The sequence below is a fragment of the Rhipicephalus microplus genome, unplaced genomic scaffold, assembly GCF_043290135.1.
Source record: "Rhipicephalus microplus isolate Deutch F79 unplaced genomic scaffold, USDA_Rmic scaffold_13, whole genome shotgun sequence".
Lineage (NCBI taxonomy): Eukaryota > Metazoa > Arthropoda > Arachnida > Ixodida > Ixodidae > Rhipicephalus > Rhipicephalus microplus.
The window spans coordinates 20233237-20252450 of record NW_027464586.1 but is presented as its reverse complement, the minus strand read 5'-3'; the positions used below and the strand labels follow the sequence as shown (position 1 = coordinate 20252450).

General features: G+C 41.3%; 1 protein-coding gene, 1 long non-coding RNA gene and 1 pseudogene across 3 annotated transcripts in view; 2 read left to right on the top strand and 1 right to left on the bottom strand.

Annotated features, from left to right (window-relative positions):
• The window catches only part of LOC119162950 (muscle calcium channel subunit alpha-1-like), a 1445695-nt gene that overhangs the window by 105289 nt on the left and 1321192 nt on the right, over nucleotides 1-19214 (top strand). The gene's annotated exons all lie outside the window — the stretch shown is intronic.
• LOC142784024 (uncharacterized) lies at nucleotides 847-4459 on the bottom strand. 2 transcript variants are annotated; one of them, XR_012888567.1, is made up of 3 exons: nucleotides 4431-4459; nucleotides 3715-3837; nucleotides 847-3162 (listed from the first exon to the last, which is right to left on the bottom strand). It is a non-coding gene; the product is annotated as an uncharacterized LOC142784024 (long non-coding RNA). The 2 variants fall into 2 exon arrangements; XR_012888566.1 differs by lacking the exon at nucleotides 4431-4459 and having other exon boundaries at nucleotides 3715-4429.
• LOC119162948 (uncharacterized) lies at nucleotides 16872-18255 on the top strand (annotated as a pseudogene).

The window sequence follows — 19214 nt, the reverse complement described above, 5'->3', positions numbered from 1 at the left end:
TCCTTCAAAAATTAAACAATTCAGGGTTCATAATTTTTTCCTCCATTCTCTCTTATCGCAAAAGTGTCGAGTGCTGAAATACCAAATTATACCTGGTATATTACTTTTCACGTGTTTGGATATTCGACCAGCAATCAGTCTTCATGGTGTTTTGAAGAAAATCTACACATGCAGTGAGCTAACTGCTTGCAGCCAAGTTGACTGCCTTTGTAGGGACACGCTTTCGTGCTAATTTGGTGGGCTTCATCACATGCAGCAAGACCAAAGAGCACGGACAGTTAGAGCTGATGCAAACAGAGTGATTAGTTTGTGTCTTCTCTCCTGCTATTTGTCATGCTGCACGCTTCAGTGTAATGTCGCTGTCAATGGTTAAAATGAACTATAGCAGTTAATCGAGTTCTGCTGAGAGGGTCCCGTATTGTCCAGAATGGAACAGAACAATGGCAATTTGATTTGTGTGATAAAGAGATACCCTGCTTTTGGCTACTAGAATAAATTTCTAAACTGAAGTTTATTTTTTATTAACAACAGTTCCAGTGCAGATGAAAGGTGCATGAACAAAAATCGTGTATTCAGCTTGACTAGGTTTGTGACCTTAATTGTAATTGCGAACCGGTATCACAGTATGCATAAATATCACACACATATACAACCACGGGTGATAGCTTGCTTATTCTGATTAAAATTGAAAGGTTGATATTGACATATTCAACCAACGCAATGTGTACGAGATATGCCATGTAGAGTAGCTATGCTCGAAACTAATCTTCGCAGGTTCGTTCCATTTTACCCGATTTCTTGCCCATGACTGTAGGTTGGTAAATGAAACTTCTTCGAACACACATATTCTGTGTAAGGTTACATTTATTTTTATGCAGTACAAAACAAATTGAAATGTATAATGGCTCAAAAGAGAAATAACTAGAAACAAATTCAGCCAAATCATTACCAAGCTTACTCACCAATGATAAACGGATTCTCATTTAAAAAATACATACATACATACATACATACATACATACATACATACATACATACATACATACATACATACATACATACATACATACATACATACATACATACATACATACATACATACATACATACATACATACATACATACATACATACATACATACATACATACATACATACATACATACATACATACATACATACACTCAGGTGTAAATATTAAAATGAATGGCTATAAAACAACAATTCTAATACACTCATTTTGAATATACTACAGAAAGTAACTTACGAGAGATATCCACCGGCACTGTTATGTCTCAACACGGTGTTTCTCGAATTATCTCGCAAAAGCTTGATGCATAGTTTTCTGCTGCTGCCCAGTGACAAGCATTTTTTATAAAAAACACAAGAACAAAGCCCTTGACAATGTCATGCTAAAGAAAAGGGCTGTGCATCAATATTTTGTACATGTCTGCAATATCACTCTGTTTATTTACATAGCTTGGCTCATTCACAACCCACTAACAAAGCATGTTAGGACCCTTGGGCTGAAAGTTGACACAGCACGAGTAAATTCTAGACAAAACATGAATAATACAATTATAAGCTACTAAGCTCCTTGGTGCAAACAGTGTTTATATTGACAGCTATAGGTGCCATTTCGTTTCCCCAAAACACTTCTCAAAAGTAGAATCAACTTTATTTAGCTAAAAGTTTCTATTCTGGCGCGCCGTGGTGGCTCAACGGTGGAAGCGACTGTTTCGGCCAAGAAAACAAAGACCAATTATTTTTCCAGTTCGTGAATTCACCCCATGCTAACATTGAGGCAGCTGGTAAGAGTGCTTTTGGAGAGAAGAAACCACCACATTCCCACCAGTTGTGGCCTTGGGTAGCTACTTCACTTGGACAAAAATGATGAAAAACACTCCTCAAGAAGACTTCAAAGTTTGCACATCAACACAGTTCCCATACAGCTGTCTATTAGTCTGCTTGAAAAATATTGAGTTTACTGGTGGGCAAAGACTGTACACTATGTGAGGTGATGCTCCAGTGCACTGCATGTACGTCTTGCTGCTGGCCTCAACTGCGATGTTGCTCAGCACATATATGTAAAATAACAACTAATAATATGCCACTGCAAAGTAATTATGTGTCATTTGCATGAAACAGGGACCACAATAAAAGAACATAACAACATTTGCCTTCACAAAGTTCAAAAAATGTAAATAAATTTCCACAGAGTTTTCACAGTTCATCTGAGGATAGTAATATTGATTGTAAACACATTCTTACTTCCACTAACAAACTATTTTAAGATGCCAGATTCAATATTAGAGTATACTAGCACTTTTGTAGGGCTAAACAATTGTACAGGCACCTAGAAAAACACAAGTGAATGCATGGTATAGCTACATATAAAAATAAGTACTTTTATTTCTAGTCTGAGTAGAGCTGCATAGATGATAAGTCACTTGCATTACATTATGAACAAACCTATCCGAGCAAAGTATACATTTAAAAAGTTATACTTACACAGTAGATAAGTAGACTGTTGAAGGACGGACAGGCAGTGGGATAATACCCAAGCACTAAAATCTTCTGTTAAGATATACTAGGAGTAGTGATGATCTACTTCCTTCCAAATAAAATAATCCACATAGATTCACTTCCCAAAGCTTATACACTCATGGCATCATTGGTGCTATACAAAAGAGTGTACACTGAAGGATTACATCGACTAAGTACATGATTACTGCATCCATGGCTTTACTTCTTGTACTACAAAAAAAGCAGACACAGTTACCATTGGCGACCATGGATGCTGTGATTTCTGGCATGTAAATGTAGAGGCACGCAGGCACTTAACACACATGTCAAAAACTTCAGCTCAAAAATATTTGCCCACTAACACTACAGCAGCTTTTAAATTAGTGTCATAGTTTGGTATCTTCCATGCAAAATTTAAATAATTTTGAATGCAAGCAAATGAACTGCGGAATAATGCACTGCTAAGAAGTTACGCAGCAGCTGCTCCTGACATCACAATGTGCTCTTTCTGCTGCTGTAAACTTTGAGCAGGAGAACAGTCACTGGCAGTCCCTTTATACTTGTTGGTCTTCTGTGCTCTGTTCTTGATACACTGTACATGACCGTGGAGCACCAAACCCCTTGTTACTGCTGGAACTTAGAAAAATACAGATCATTGTTACAACCATGCTACATGCAAGAGTGTATAGTTGTCAATTATGTGCTCATATTTACAGATATTGTATTTTCAGAAGCCAATGACAAGCCTCAACACACACACACACACAAACAGTGAAGACTGAAAATATATTTAATATGATACAAGAGCAAAACTACAATGTTATAGATGAAGGCATGAAACTTCTGCCAGACATAAAAAGCCAATAAAGTTTCTTCTATTTTGACTTTACACTAGGTGCGAGAAACAGACCACAAATAATTTCACTAAGAAATACAAGTTAGACTGCATTCCAACGCAACAGCCAATGTTCCTAACTTTAAGGCTGTCTAACATAGCCAGCTCACCATACCGCATATAGGAGCAAATGGGCAGTCTAGAAGACACAAAGAACTTGTGGATTATGAGTGTGTTTGTTGCTGACAACTATTATTATAAATGAAGAAAACCTTTCAAAAATGCACTTCATCAGGGGAAATAATCATACGCAACAAACACAACGGGCTCCTACAGGTGCCACCAACACTCACCATTATTGTTGATACCAGTGTCTTGCCGGATGGATATGCTGCGTCCTGCACAGAACACCAAAGGAGCGCTCCATGACCTGGATTGCATGTGTGCTAGCTGCATCGCTTTGCTGCTGAAATAGGCTAGCCACAGACAGAGAAATGAGAAGCCATGGCTTTGAAACACACTGAACGTCACCTTTAGAGATCAACAATGCATACTTAGCTCAGGTACAATTTGTAGAAAAATATATATCACTATGCAATCGTGGTGAACATGTTCGGCTGAAACATAAGCAACAGCACTGAGAGAGAAAAAGCTACATTAGGTAAAAGATGCAGTTACTGGCCCTATGTCATCTGAAGCTTCTTCAATAGGTCTTTCTCCTTACAAGTTGTGAACAGCCAGGCAATTTTCACCCACTTGCTATTTCCTTCCAGAGCACTTGATCCACAGAGGGAGTCACAAGCTCGAGAGCTCAATAAGGAATCAAAGTATTTGTGCTCGTATCAAAGCACAAGCTTTTGAGCCTCACATTATTGGAGTTTCATTCATAAGCTGCAGGCTTTCAGCTTTCAACATTCTCAATTATCTTGCAATTTAGTTCTATAAATGTTGAATAAGAATTATGTGTAAGAATATTACAGGTATCCACTGAAAGCAACCATGCTTGGGTTTTCAATTTGTGCACAGTAAGTGGTGTTCACGTAATCGTATGTATTAAAGAAAAACTAACCTTGCAGCCAGCCGTTAGGCAGTTTTGTGCACTCGAAGCTCCCAAGCACGATCGCAGTCCTTCCAGATGAGGCTGCCATGCATGCTTCCACGCCCCATCCGCTGAATGATAACAGTCCCAGCAGTGACATAGGCTTGCATAGTTAGGGAGAACGCGTCCTTCCTATTTTTGTACAGGTGCTCCAAGTAATGATGAGGATTGATGTGCCAGAATGTTCAACCGATGAATCACAGGACCTTAACAAACCAATCTCTGCGATCTGTGAAGAGCCAAAAACGAGATATTTAAAAACAATCATTAAAGCACTCACTTCTAATACTTATTTGAGGAAGCTATCACTTCGTTAATGTGACCAAAATCTGCTATAATCACTTTGAAATAAACTGAAGCCTCATGTAAAATTTACGTACCGCAATATATATGTCCTACTGAAGTATAGTACTAGCACAGTGGTAATCGTCTATAGAACTAATTTTCCAAAATAACATAAATTTATTAGGTGCAACCTGTCTTCTGAAAAATAAATTCACATTAACTTTGCAACTATCAAACGTGGTCAATCGACAGGCCCAACCTCATAATCAAACAAGAGCTCACTTGTATCAAATCACAAAAAACTTTTTATGTATTTGCTCCATAATATATGTATGTATATAGCAGTAGTAGTATATTTTTCATGCTTCAACTTACCATAGAGAAACATTACATCTGATGGGCTTAAAAACTTGCACACGTTATAAAACTGCGTGAATTATAGTACTGGTGAAATTTAGTTCTGCAAGGTGAACTCACCGATGGCAGCATTTAGTAGCCGTCGGTGTCATGAGGAACCAAGTACGGCCAACAGGCAAAGGGCATCTGCAGACTGGAAGCTGCCAATGACAGCAATGAAGGGCTGGCCAGGCGTGCACGTCCATTGATAAAGTGTAAAAACTGGCCATGACCGGCTGTTGTCAAGGCTCTAGTGCCGTGAAAAACGATGGCCAGACGAACTCGGAAACCTGTAGTTAGGCGATATTGGCCTACAACTTCATCCAAAGCAAGGCACCGGTGAAATCTTTGCTTTTTCTGGGGGCCGAAGGGACGCTTGACGTTCACGGGCTCTCGCTGCCACATAGAACTCTCAAGTTGTTACCGAAGAACAGTCTAGGCACGCTTCCAAAGTAACACGATCCACAACAGAATGTAGCATCTCGCAGTTTTGGTTGATCACATCACAGCGCTAGGACTATGGTTATCACAAAAAGGAGAAGTGACGACTTAATAAACAAAAGCGCCAAGCTGCCCCACCACAACTTCGCCGGGCAAAACAGTTATCAACGCTGTCTTTCAATTTTCGGTCACACGAGCACAGCTTGTTCACATGTCTTGGAACGTCAACACAGCACCACTGTTCACAACGAACATCGTTTCACTCCCGAACAGTACATTGCTCTCAAGTAAATAGAAGCGTACGGGCTAACTAGTGGCGAAGCAAGAACCGAGCGCGTAGTTCATACGTTTCCGTACGTACTTGGGGTCACTCAAGTGACGTGTCAAAACGCTGTCAATCCGAAATGTCGCACAGCACCCAACTGAGAGACTGGAAAGTCAAGCGAACGAACTGTTACCGGCACACAAACACACATTGCAGGCTTCTCGAGTGCTAGTTGCCGTCGATACATCGACGCCGATCCCCGCTTGATAACCACACCGGCGCACAGGCTTCGCTGCGCTTCACCGTACACCATTGCACTGCCACAGCTTTCCGGACTGCTCACACGCGCTGAAAGAGCTGCTGTAATCACAACACATCCGGTCAAACGCTGAAGTAACTCGTGCGAGAAGCATTTGCTGAAAGTCGCACCGACCGATATGCTGTTTACGACGCCATGTTGTTTTCGACAACTGCACCGCACGTAAGAGAGCTTTTAGAAAGTACTTGCACTATTTTCACGGCGTGAAAAAAATTTCTCTTATGTGCGAGGGGGGTGATATGACGAACAGGACAGGCGTGCCAGATGAAAGAAGTGTTTTGGCAACGTCACGGAGTGAGCTGATGTAGAGGGTATTGCTTCACAACCAATCACAAGCTGTGCCTGTCGGCCAAGCCGTCGTCTGCTCGCGTTTGTCGTCTGCTTCGATCAGAGCATGCGACAGGAGATTCGCCTTCGCAACGCTATTATTCTCAGGTCAAGTGGCCGCTGCGTCGCACAAAATAGATGTCAATGGCTCGCTCTACCTTTGAATGATGTTCATGCGCCAAGTTAAATGGCTGGTAATTGACGCAGGGATGAATTCAGCCAAGGTTTGCTCCAGAATCGTCAGGGTTTGCATATTTTCGGTGTCATACAAAGTTACTAGGGTCATTTTATTCCGATTGCTTGCCATATTATCATGGTCCATATCGGTGTCTGAACAGTGAGGGTGAAGATGCATGATTTGTTTGTAGTTCCATGCGTAATCACGCGCACCCCTAATAGGCTTTGGTTTACAAAGTACGCTTTGTTCCAGATCGTCCCAAAGTGTATCGACAGCTGTATTTCAGAGATCGCAACCATTGGACAGTTAGAGCCAATGAAAGTACACTAGAGCACAAACTTTATGAACCACTCACTGAAAACTTCCTCTCATTTTTATTTCCAATAGCGTGCAAAGAATGTGCTCCCATTAACCTCTTTGGTGGTAATTTCCACCAATGAGGCAAGGATCTCGAGTCGCACTTTTAATTGGATGAGATGGGGCGCAACACAACAACATAACAAATAAGGTTGATCCTATGTCATGTCGCGTTCGAATGCACCGACCATTCACGTATCACATTGGTTTTCATCCAACCACAAATCTTTACATGCGTAGTTTTATGCCATTGACGCCCAATAGAATTCTTCAATTACTGCAACTTCGAACTTATTGGACGGTGGTGGTTGTCAACACCATCCACTGCGTACAAGGGAAACAACACGCGAAGCTCAAAGCGCCGAAAGAAATAAAAACGCACCAGCAGTCATCAGGCAGCCCTTAATGGGCGTGAATTAACTCAAAACCAGCCAGGGCACCAAAGTATACCGCTGCGGCAGCAGGTTCTAAGTAGCCACATTGTTCCTAAGAGTGGTCCGGACCACTCTTGGGATTTTCTCTCAGCCATGCTGTTTTTACGCACAATTTCGCTTCGTGAATCCACTTACGAGCACTTTTCAGTGACGTAAGCAAATATAGGAACTGCATCACCATCGCTGACATGTTCCCGGGCAGTCACAGCGCGCTTTATTTGCAGTGGCCGATGTGACAACTATGGCCTCTTACGACGTTTTTTCGTTTCGTGAATCGACTTACGCAACAAAATTTCTCTTGCGCAAAAATGTTTTCGTAAGTGATTTTTGTGAATCCGGGCCCTGTACTTCCGTTCACAAGGAAATGCCTTAAGAAATTCAAACTTCAGATAGACTCTCAGCGCTTACAACTTGTGCGGCAGCACAAATTTTTAGGGGTTATTTTAGACAGACGTCTGTCTTGGGCACCCCAGATAAAATCATTAGAGGGCAAAGTCAACTTTCTAATCAATATATTACGTCGACTGACCGGAGTGAGATGGGGTAGTTCATGTTCTTCTTTATTGCGTGTACATTCAGCAATAATTCGACAAAGAATAGCTTACTCTGCCCCGGTTTAAGATGGGATATCACGTAACTTAGAGGAGAGGATTCAAAGATTGTTGGCCAGAAGCCTTCGTATATATCTTGGTGTACCACGAGCGTCTGCCAGTGATTTAGTAATTGCGGAGTCTCGTCAACCGACTTTCCATGCTATGAGATTTACGGAAACTTGCCGACTTTATCTTCGGTTGGCAACTCAACACACTAATCATCCCCTATACCCAGATATTCAGGAGAGATCAGCTGCAAGAATACGTAAAAATATAGCAGAATTCAAGATTTCACTGCCTACGCACAAATACTGGCTTCCACGTGCATCCCACCCACCACGGCGACTCTCTATCCCAGATATTACACCATCGACTTCGGGAATAAATTGTAAGAACGATCTGCCCATAATCGTAATAAAGCAATTAACTTTAACACACCTTTATACTAGCTATGAAGACGATATTCACGTGTACACCAACGGATCATGTCTGAATCAAAGCTCTACGTCGGCATTCTTTGTACCTGCATACCAAGCGAGAAAAGCTTTTAAACTCAGCTTTTTCACAACATCCACAACGGCCGAACTCTATGCAATTCTCTGTACTTTACGCTTCATATGTTTACAGCCAGGTCCACTTCGATGGGTAGTTATCAGTGACTTACAGTCCTCATTAGTTTCTTTAAAAAGAATCAGCTTGGGAAACAAAGCTAGTGAGCTCGCATTTGAAATACAGAGGACGTACGCTATAGCAAGCAATTTAAACCACACCATTATGTTCCAGTGGGTGCCAAGCCACTGTGGAATCACAGCAAACAACATAGCTGATCACATTGCACGTGCAGCACATCAAGAAAATAATATGTCACTGCTACCTCTATCGATGAGCGATGCACGGTGTCTAATAAATGAGCTGAGCTGTCAACTGTCTAAGGAAACCTGGTTCGAAAATGGTGCGCAGAGCTTTCTGTTGTATAACATTGATCCCGGTATGGAACTGTATATTCCGTTAAAGGTTAGCCGATCGGTAGAAACAGTCATCCATAGGCTTCGACTTTGTACAGCCTACACGAAGGCTTTCCTGTACAGAATAAGGAAAGCTGGCAGTCCTACCTGCTCATGTAGAGAAGCTCAAGAAGACGTGGAGCATATTCTTCTGCATTGTAAATATCATGACGTACCTCGGAAGAACCTTTTTCAAAAACTCAATTCTTTGGATAAGCGACCTCCATCAATTGCAAAAATCTTGAGTCCATGGCCAAAACGAAAGCTACAAGCCACTGCAGCACGTGCAGTCGTTCACTTTCTGGAGGAATCAGAAATAGCTCAAAAGTACTAAACAAAAAACAAATGTTAACCGCGGTATATTTCAAAACAGTATTTTCGTGTTTCACTACGACATTTTTGGGAAAAGCTTTCTGAAAACATGTCAGTATTAAAGCGACAATATCACCTTAGACATTTTAATAAACTTTCACGTTTTTGTGTGAACACATAAATTGGCGTGATTACTTGTGTGGTTTTTTTTTTTTACAAACCCAGTGTGGTGGGGACACAGTTCTACGCAGTGTTGACTCATTTCTGTGTGGTGTGGACAATTAGAGTGGAAAAACGTGAACTCATTGTGTAAGTGTTGTGCTACGCACATATGTATAGCCTTGTGTTTGCTACAAATTGTGCAATGTTGGCTTTTGTGCAAGAGAAGAGGAGCAGCCGGCGCCACGCATCGGCGCCACGCATTGGCACCAACATCTCCCTACATACATTTAATACAAAAAAAGAGGCACCAGGTGGTCGATAACAAGAACCAATGAGAAAACATTGACCAGTATCAGCCCGCAACTTGCAAAATAAAGATTCACATTCCAAAGCAATATCGACTCGAACACAAGGTAAGTCTGATCGTACAAGAAAAAATACACCACTACCCCTAGATTCACGATCCCGCCTAAAACAGTGATAACTAACGGGGAACAATTCTCTGTCAAGGATAGTGGCATCGAGCCATGATTCAGTGCCTAATACTACTGCAGGCTGAACAGAGCTTAAGAGCAAGTCAAAGTCATCAAGCTTACTTCTAAGACCAAGGCAATTGACGATGAGTAGTCTTTGTTGATGCGTCACAGAAGATTGCAACGGTGGTCACATTTGAATTACGTCACCTGTAGAGCTGTCAATTCAATATCGCTTATCCAGATAGGGTATCAAATCTGAAAACGGATTTCTCGCCTTCCTTCCTATCATCTTTTGCGTATGCCCAAAGCTTCTTTCTTTATTTTTCGAACTGTGCGTGAAAAATCTTCGAATATGCTGTATGCAGTCTCCCTTACGTTATACGCTTTTGTCAAGACTTGCTGACGCGTTTTAAAGGAAGCAAATCTGACTATTACTGGTCGTGTGTTATTGGCATTGTATCACCCTATTTCATGGGCACCCTCTATGTTCACAGATGTGAGCCCAAGTTTCGTGCGGCACAGATTACAGATTAGCTCTTCAGCCTGAGCATTAGTCTCGCCTGCCACCGAGTCCTCTATCCCGTACAAGAGCGAATTCTCACGCCTTTGCCGATTTCCAAGGTCTTCTACCTTCCGGAGAACAAAGGGCATCGCACCTTGCTCCTCTTTCTGTTTTTTCTTTATGTTGTCTATTGCTATTCGTAATTCGTCTAGGATCGGGACATTTTTTTTTCAACGAAGCCAGACGTGTTTTTAAATAAGTTATATCAGCATTAGTTTGTTTTTGTTTTTCTTAACTGCTGACAATTTGGAAATAACTGCAGCCTGTCCTTCGAGTAAGCACTCCATCTGTGCATTTGAAGGCCACTGGTTTCGCTTGAAGTCGCCCCCGCACAATAAGAAGATTAACAAATAAAAGGCAGCGCTCCAGAGCATCAAGAACTACTGTCTGCGAATCACTCTGCGTGACATCTCACGATGCGAGCACGTGAATGGCAAAGAACATTGGGGCGGTAAAAGAATGAAGGATATCGCTGAAAAAATGAGCTGGCACGTGAATGAACTAGCATGCCACCATACAAGATTACTTTGCGAGTGCTCCGCTCACGAATATATGCCTTCACACGAAATAGGAAATAAACTATCAGGTAAAATGACACGTATATATAAGGTTTCTAAACGATGCACACACGTAATTACTCGAAGGCATGCACGTTTTGCATAGCAGCCCTTGCATCGCGACTCCTTCGGCTAATAGGTCACAGTAAAAGAGCCACAGAGAGCAATTTGCTCTTCAATATACGAGCACGCAAGGAAATCCATCAGAGAGTGCCAATCTTAATGCGAGTTGCTGCGCTCCGAATTCGTTTATTCAAAACAGCAACGTGAAATCTCTGAAATTCCGCAATCATAATTTCGAGAGTCTTTCTGCGTACATGACGGTCTTGACGAAGGTCTTTAATGACGGAGGTCTTGACAATAAACTTCAATCTTTTTCAAGTCATCTATAATCCTACCCGTGACACTAGTCTTATAGATTCGATGCTGACTATATCACCTGAATCCGTAAGCCCTGTGTTAATTTCCAATGTTTTTAGTGACTATAAAATGCTCCAAGTAACACTCCGAGTTCCCTCGTTGATCATCGAACTTCGGCATATAAAGATTCGCGATTACAACAAGGCTAACTACGTCGCCACTATCACCAAACTAGATAATTTTTTAAACGACTAATTTGTGCCAGCATTTCCAACTGCTCCATTATTGAAAACTGGATACTATACTAAGAAAAATTGCTGGCTCTTGTGGACAAATATATTTGTTTTGTTTCTGCATTCAAAGACAAGAAGTAACCATGGTTGAAGAAAAACCTGCGAAAACTTCGTAATAAGAAAAACCGTCTCTACTGTCAGGCAAAAAACAACACAAAAGACCCAATGAGTCCTCATTCAGCAACTACAAACCTTTCTTTAGTGAGTACGCACTGCTAAGGACAAGAATTTCGCTCACAACTTACCTTCTCTCCTGAAATATAATCTGCGAAAATTTTGGCAAGCGATCACCGCTTATCACAGTTTCAATATTTCATTACTAAACGACAGACAACAACCTCTTTCAGACTCGAAATGCTGATCAGCATTCAAACACTTTTTTCTTTTCCTTTCACAAGGGAAGACCATTCCGATATCCCAGTGGGTCCGGAGCATGGTTACCCATTTATGGCACCTATAAGTATCTCAGTTTACGGTATTGCTTGCCTCATTAACAAACCAAAAAAAAAACATCTGCCTGTGGTATCGACAATATTAACACTAAGCTATTACAAGCACAATATCTATTTCAAGTGTTAACATATACCATATCTTTAAGCTGTCTTTATCCTCTGGAGTATTGCCCGTAGATTGGAAGATTGCGAAAGTCATCCCCATTTTTAAAACCGGAGACGAAGGTTGGCCTGAAAACTATCGTTCAATATTCCTCACATCAGTATCATGTAAGTTACATGAGCACATAATCACTTGCACATTTGTACTCATCTCAAAAATACATTTTTTTCATTTCAGAAACATGTCTTCAGAAAATGTTTTCCAGCGAAACACAGTTCCTCGAATTTACCACTGAACTACACTCCAACATGAACAACAGCCAACAAACAGATGCAATTTTTCTGGACTTCGCTAAGAATTTTGATTGCGTTGCACATTGCCGCCGCATTTTTAAATTATCTAATTTAGGTATAGATTCACGGACTCTTTCCTGGCCTACAAACTTTCTGTCTCTTCGTCATCAGTTTACGGTTGTTAACAACTGTGATTCTTCCGTTACTGAGGTCACGTCTGGTGTTCTACTGGGGAGTGTTTTCAGGTCTTTACATTCCTAATAATTATTAATGACTTACCCTCTGGTATTTTTTCCGGCATACGACTATTTGCCGACGATTGTGTTGTTTACAGAGTGATTTTTTCCACTAACGATCACATCATTGGGCAACATGACTTTCACATTGTTACCCACTGGTGCACCAAATGGAAGACGTCTCTGAACCCTTCTAAGTATTCTAAGTGCAAAACTATATCGTTCTCACGCAAGTGCACTAGTTCAAAATTTGCATACTGCTTAAATAATACGGCATTGTCATCTACTTGTAACTCCTAATACCTTGGCATGAGACTCACTACGAACCCTTCTTCGTCTGTGCACATTAAGAATATTTGCGCTTCTGCATCAAAAACACTTGGCTTTTTGAGGCGCAACTTGCGAAATTCTGGTGCTGACGCTCATAAGGTAGCTTACATGACGTTTGTGCACCCAAAATATAGTTTGCATGTATTATATGATCCCCGTATCAAGAATATATAATAACCATGCTTGAACGCATATAGGTTACCCGGTATATCACTCAGAATTTTGATCAGTGCACCAGCATAACATAGATAAAGCTCAATATTTCTTAACTTCACCTAAATATCCGTCGCAACATTGCTTTTCTTTGTCTGCTTCACAAGTATGTCCATTCTGATAAGCCTTGTATGTTCCCACTGGAAACGCCCACACGCACACCCTCAAAACTACATAATCGTTTTAGTTACAAGCGCATTTTCGGTAAAACAACTGCTTCCACTTTATCAGCTGTACTTCATGGCATATCTTACTGGAATGATCTTCTTGATGACATTGTTTCGATAAGCGACCATAAGATCTTTCGTGATCGTCTGAACGCACTTTCTACTTAATCTGTTTTGATTTTTGTTCTGCTTGTTAACCATGTTTTACTGTTCTGCTTGTTAACCCTTTTCTTATTCAGTGTACAGTTGCTTTATATGTATTTTCGAGTGATTTCTGTTGTATTTCACCTGTTATTGTATCATCGCCCCTTTTACTCCATACCCGACGGGGTCTGTAAGGCTTTTTCTAAATAAATATTTAAAGCATGACAACATACCACGCTCATGATACGCTCGCAGCCCTATCACTAGCTTCACATATACCAAGTTTAGTATTACGTGACGCGAATGAACGACGAAGGTAAATAACACGTGTAAACACGATAATCATGACATGCGTGTCATGTAAAGCATGAATACGTGCTAATCTCGTTGCGCGCTCGCAGCCGTTTACCTAGCTCCCAAAATACCGAATTTGGTATTATGTGGCGTGAATGGACGACGAAGGTAAATAACACATCGAAACATAATAATCTTGATATGCGTCTCATGCGAAACATGATTACATGTCATGCCTATGGCGAGCTCAGGGCCGTTTGGCTAGCTCCATATACAAAAAATTTGGTATCACGTGACTAGACGAAAAAGGTAAATGACACGTCTAAACATGATAATCATGATACACGTGCCATGTGAAACATGAATACATGCTACGCTAATAGATCGTTTACGGCCGTTTGGCTAGCTCCACATAACAGATTTGTTACTAAGTGATGTGAATAGGCTGAGGTAAATAACACGTCCAAATATGATAATCGTGATATGCGTATCATGTGAATGATAACTACATGTTACGCTCATAGCATGCTCCTGGCCGTTTCGCTAGCGCCACATATAACAAATTTGGTATTTCGTGACGTGAATTGACAGCAATGATAAATTACACATCCAAACATGATAGTCATGGCATGCAAGTAATGTACAGCACAAATTACGCCCACCTCGTAATGTCTGCCTCAGTTTAAAGTGACATATCAACCTTCCTCATTCGTGGTTCGCATATCATCCATTCCCACAGTACGTGAGATCTGCAAATCTTTTTTCAAGTTTTTTCTAATAAATGCGACGAAGCATTTCATTGCGTATGCACTGTAAGTACCTTTAGAATCTATCTATCTATCTATCTATCTATCTATCTATCTATCTATCTATCTATCTATCTATCTATCTATCTATCTATCTATCTATCTATCTATCTATCTATCTATCTATCTATCTATCTATCTATCTATCTGTCTGTCTGTCTATCTATCTATCTATCTATCTATCTATCTATCTATCTATCTATCTATCTATCTATCTATCTATCTATCTATCTATCTATCTATCTATCTATCTATCTATCTATCTATATATCTATCTATCTATCTATCTATCTAACCTCTTACGTCTGGGTGCTCTCCTTATGAAACCCTTAAGTTGGATTCGAATTAGTATGGGAAGGTAAAAACGTACGATGAATTTGAAGCGCTGGGAAACACATGAAAAAAAAAAATTGGGAATCCTAAAGCTTCGCCTTTTCGAGTATAACGCGATAGCGACATTTTGTTCCTAATGGGTATTTCAAGTGCTCAGTGCATGAAACCTTTTCGAATTTGCTTTTCAGTCATTATGAGTGGCCTGAAAGGAATAGGCATGGTAGCGTGTGTGCCTTTGGTAGTGGGGTACCGGCTTTCAACCGCTGAGCCATTATGATAATCGCATATTCTGACGCCCTTTTACAGTGGACGCCTGTACCACGCATTATTACTGCAATATTTGATGTTGCATTGTGAAGCATGTATAGAGAACGCGTGTGCTTGAAAAGCCTGAAAGCTACATTTACTGCATTTCCAAGTTGAGGAAGTTATTTTCATTGCTTCTTCAGGCAGAGCTGTGGAGGAAGAAGAAGCCGCACCGATCGGCTGCGTTCCAAAATGCTCTCTATAAACCCCAAGTGCTATTCGTTCAAACACTTTAGATGCTTTAAATGTTATATATTCGAGATCACACCATCTGTCAAACCAATCGGCCAAGTGCAAATAAAATTTGACGATATCTTCCCCATGAACGCTAAACACTTGCCCTCTAAATATTTGATTGGTTTATTAGAACAACACCTGTCTCAATTAGGTACTAATATAGTAATTGCGACCGATGCATCAATGAGTGGCGAGAAGGCAGGTGTGGGTATTCTTTCTCTCTCATTATTCTGGTCATTTTCATTACGCCTCCCAGATTATACACCAATATTTGAAGCGGAATTAATGGCCGTTATACTAGCTATTCGTAAACTTCCTGCGACTCATTCGACAGCTGTGATAGTGTCTGACTCATATTCCGTGTGTTCATCCTTATCATCGTCATCGACATCAGCAGTACTAAAAACTTTTAAATCATTAATCTCAGCAAACATTCGTCTAGTGCGAATGATATGGGTGCCGGGCCATCGTAGTATATTTATAAACGAGATGGCTGACACACTTGGGCGAACATCTCTTGATCTTCCGATTGTGCCATTCATGCCTCCTACAGCTTATGTAACAGCAGCGAGGTTTAGAAAACTTTCTCTTCTTGAAGACTCATCGAAAATCATAATACCGAATCCATATTTCTCGCACCTGCACTTCACATGGAATAATAAATGGTGTCCCACGCGTGAATTGGAAGTCTTGATAACAAAATTACGTTGCCGTGTACCACCTCCTAATTTCTACTTAAACAGGTCTGGTCTGGTACCATCCCCTCTGTGCTCAAGCTGTAACGAACCTGAACATATCGATTATTTTCTTATCACATGTCACCGTTTCAAAAATCAAAGAAAAAACTGCTTCAAAATTTTATTCAGAAAATTAGGAATGTCACCTAATACTCCCGATATTTTGTCTTTTGGGGCCACATCATTGGGACACAGCGACAAGAACATCTGCGGGGCTCTCTGCGAATTCATATATAACACAAGAAGAGAACCTTGCTGAGTCAGCGATCAGCTCTCGAATTTCACTAGCCACACTATCACTTATTATGTAGCAGATACACTGCAATGATTCAACTTTCAGGAGAATTTCATAAAACGATTCCACCTCAGATATTCAACAAATTCTATTATTTCTCCCCCACACCCTTTTTTTCTTTTTTTTACATTGCGCGAACTTAATTTCACAGTCAAAACACAGTAATCATATTCGCCTAGTCTAGAAAATCTATAGGTATTGACTTGCATTAACCACCGGCTTCTTGGCCAATCCCTCTTAGTGGGTGAGAGCCACAAAAGAAAGGAACAAGCAAGCAAGCAAGCAAGCAATGCTCTCTGCTGGTAACAGCGTATCGGCCAACGGCCGAGGATCATCGACTCCGTTTCATGATGAAGACTCAAGCTATAAAGTCGTCCTGCCACGTCTTCCAACCGGTAACGACGTTTTGAATTCCGTTTTTCTTCATGCCGACTTGAGTTGTAGGCCGTACCGTGCCCCAGACTTCCGTGACGCGCTGCTTCAAGTGGTGAGCACGGCGGACATTATAGGAGTTGGCCAGTATCAAATGAGCCATGTATGGATGGTTACGTGTGCAAGCAGCATGGCGAAACAGAAACTCCTCACTTGTGGGGAGCTCCGGGTAAAAGGGCTGAAGTGCATGGTGCTAGATCCGGAGACCAAGAATATTAGGCTGAAACTTCTCCGGCTTCCGCCTCATCTTGAATTGCGACGTGTTGAAGAGGCGTTCCAAGCTTACGGCGTTGTGAAGTCCGTTGAAAGAGAGGCATGGAGATGTGCAGGAATGGAACAATGAATGACAACAAATAGAGACGTTGCCTTGGAGCTCAAGGACACCATCACTGTGAGCTCAATACCACACCTTAAGTCAATATATGGCCACCAATGCCTCGTACTTATTCCCGGTAGGCCTCCACTGTGTCTTCGGTGCAAGCGACTGGGGCATGTACGACGACAGTGCAAAACACCGAGGTGCTTGCAGTGCCAGCATTTTGGTCACTCGTCGGATGCCTGCGTGTCGACATATGCCAACAAACTCCGTTCTGACCAAGGCACAGAAGACCAATGTCTGGAGCATCTTATGGATGTCATTGACGTAGTTGATGCGACAGGAGAAGCAGCGGGAGAAGCTGAAGGTGCCTTAAAGGAAGCGGAACACTTGTCCATGGATAACCTTGGCACGCAAAATAACACCGCTAACGACGCCGGTGAAAGCATAAATGAATGCATTGCTGCTGACGAACAACACTTGAAAGGCCTTAAAGACAAGCCTCCTGACAATGAGGAACAAGAAGGAATGGATTGCAGTCAGACAAGGAAGCGTCTGGCACCGGTCACCGATGAAGCAACAACGAGTGCGCCAAACACGACAGAGAAAGTGTCTTCGTGTGGTCCACGTGTAACCTTCTTTGGGGACCGAGAGACGCGCCGCCTATGCCAGCGTCCTGAGGAAAGTGCTCCTAAAAAGTGCAAAGGAGGTAAAGCCACAGGTTGCCCTGTAGCTAAAGGTGACCTACAAAAGTTCTAAGATATCAAAATGGCTACCGCGCTAACGTTTCCCATGTGTGTAGCGACACTGAACGTACGTGGCTTGAGGAATGTAAGGCGTCAGTGGCAGTTGCGCCACGTGCTTGAGCAGTACAACATTGATGTACTTGCAGTGCAAAACACTAAGATTTCCGCTGCCCGTGACGCCGATCTTGCACTGGAAGTTTTTCGTGATTACAATTTATACATCAGCCCAGCACGTGGTGCATCCGCTGGATGCTTTTTATTAGTTAGAAAGCACTTGAATCATATTTTGACGTCACTACATGTTGATGGGGAAGGACGCCTCATTTGTTGCGACTTATCTTTTCATTCCCATAATTGGAGGTTTATCTGTGTCTATGCTTCCTCCAAAGTGAATGAAAGGAATTCTTTTTTCCTTTCTTTAACTTCGCTACTAAACACTGACAGAACTTTGGTACTTTTTGGAGACTTTAAGTGTGTTTGTGACGCTAGAGATCATTTATATATAACAAATCGTTATGATGCAAGTGCAGTCTTATTGCAGAAACTATTGAATGACCACAATTTTATAGATGTGGGAGCACATGCACCTTCCTCGGTGAGGTTCACGCACTTTCAAGACATCTCTCATGCTCGGCTTGACCGTGTATATGTATCTCTAAGCTTATGATCTCACACTCATAATTATGCTGTAAAGCCCGTATTTTTTGCAGACCATTGCTTAGTCACTGTTTCTTGGGGTCCTGAAAATTTTCGTAAAACCCCTCTAAACTGGGACCTATGGAAGCCTAACGTACAGTTGTTGCGCGAAAATTGTTTGGTTAAAATAGTAAAAGAATCGGTACAAGAGGTAACACAGTGTCGACAGCTGCCAATTTTCGCTCAATCCGAAAGGTTAAAAGAAATAGTCAAGTATCAGGCAATTAGTATTTCATGCGAAATAGCGCAAAGAAAAAAAGCTGAAAAGCACTATCTTTATGAATTACTTCATAAGCT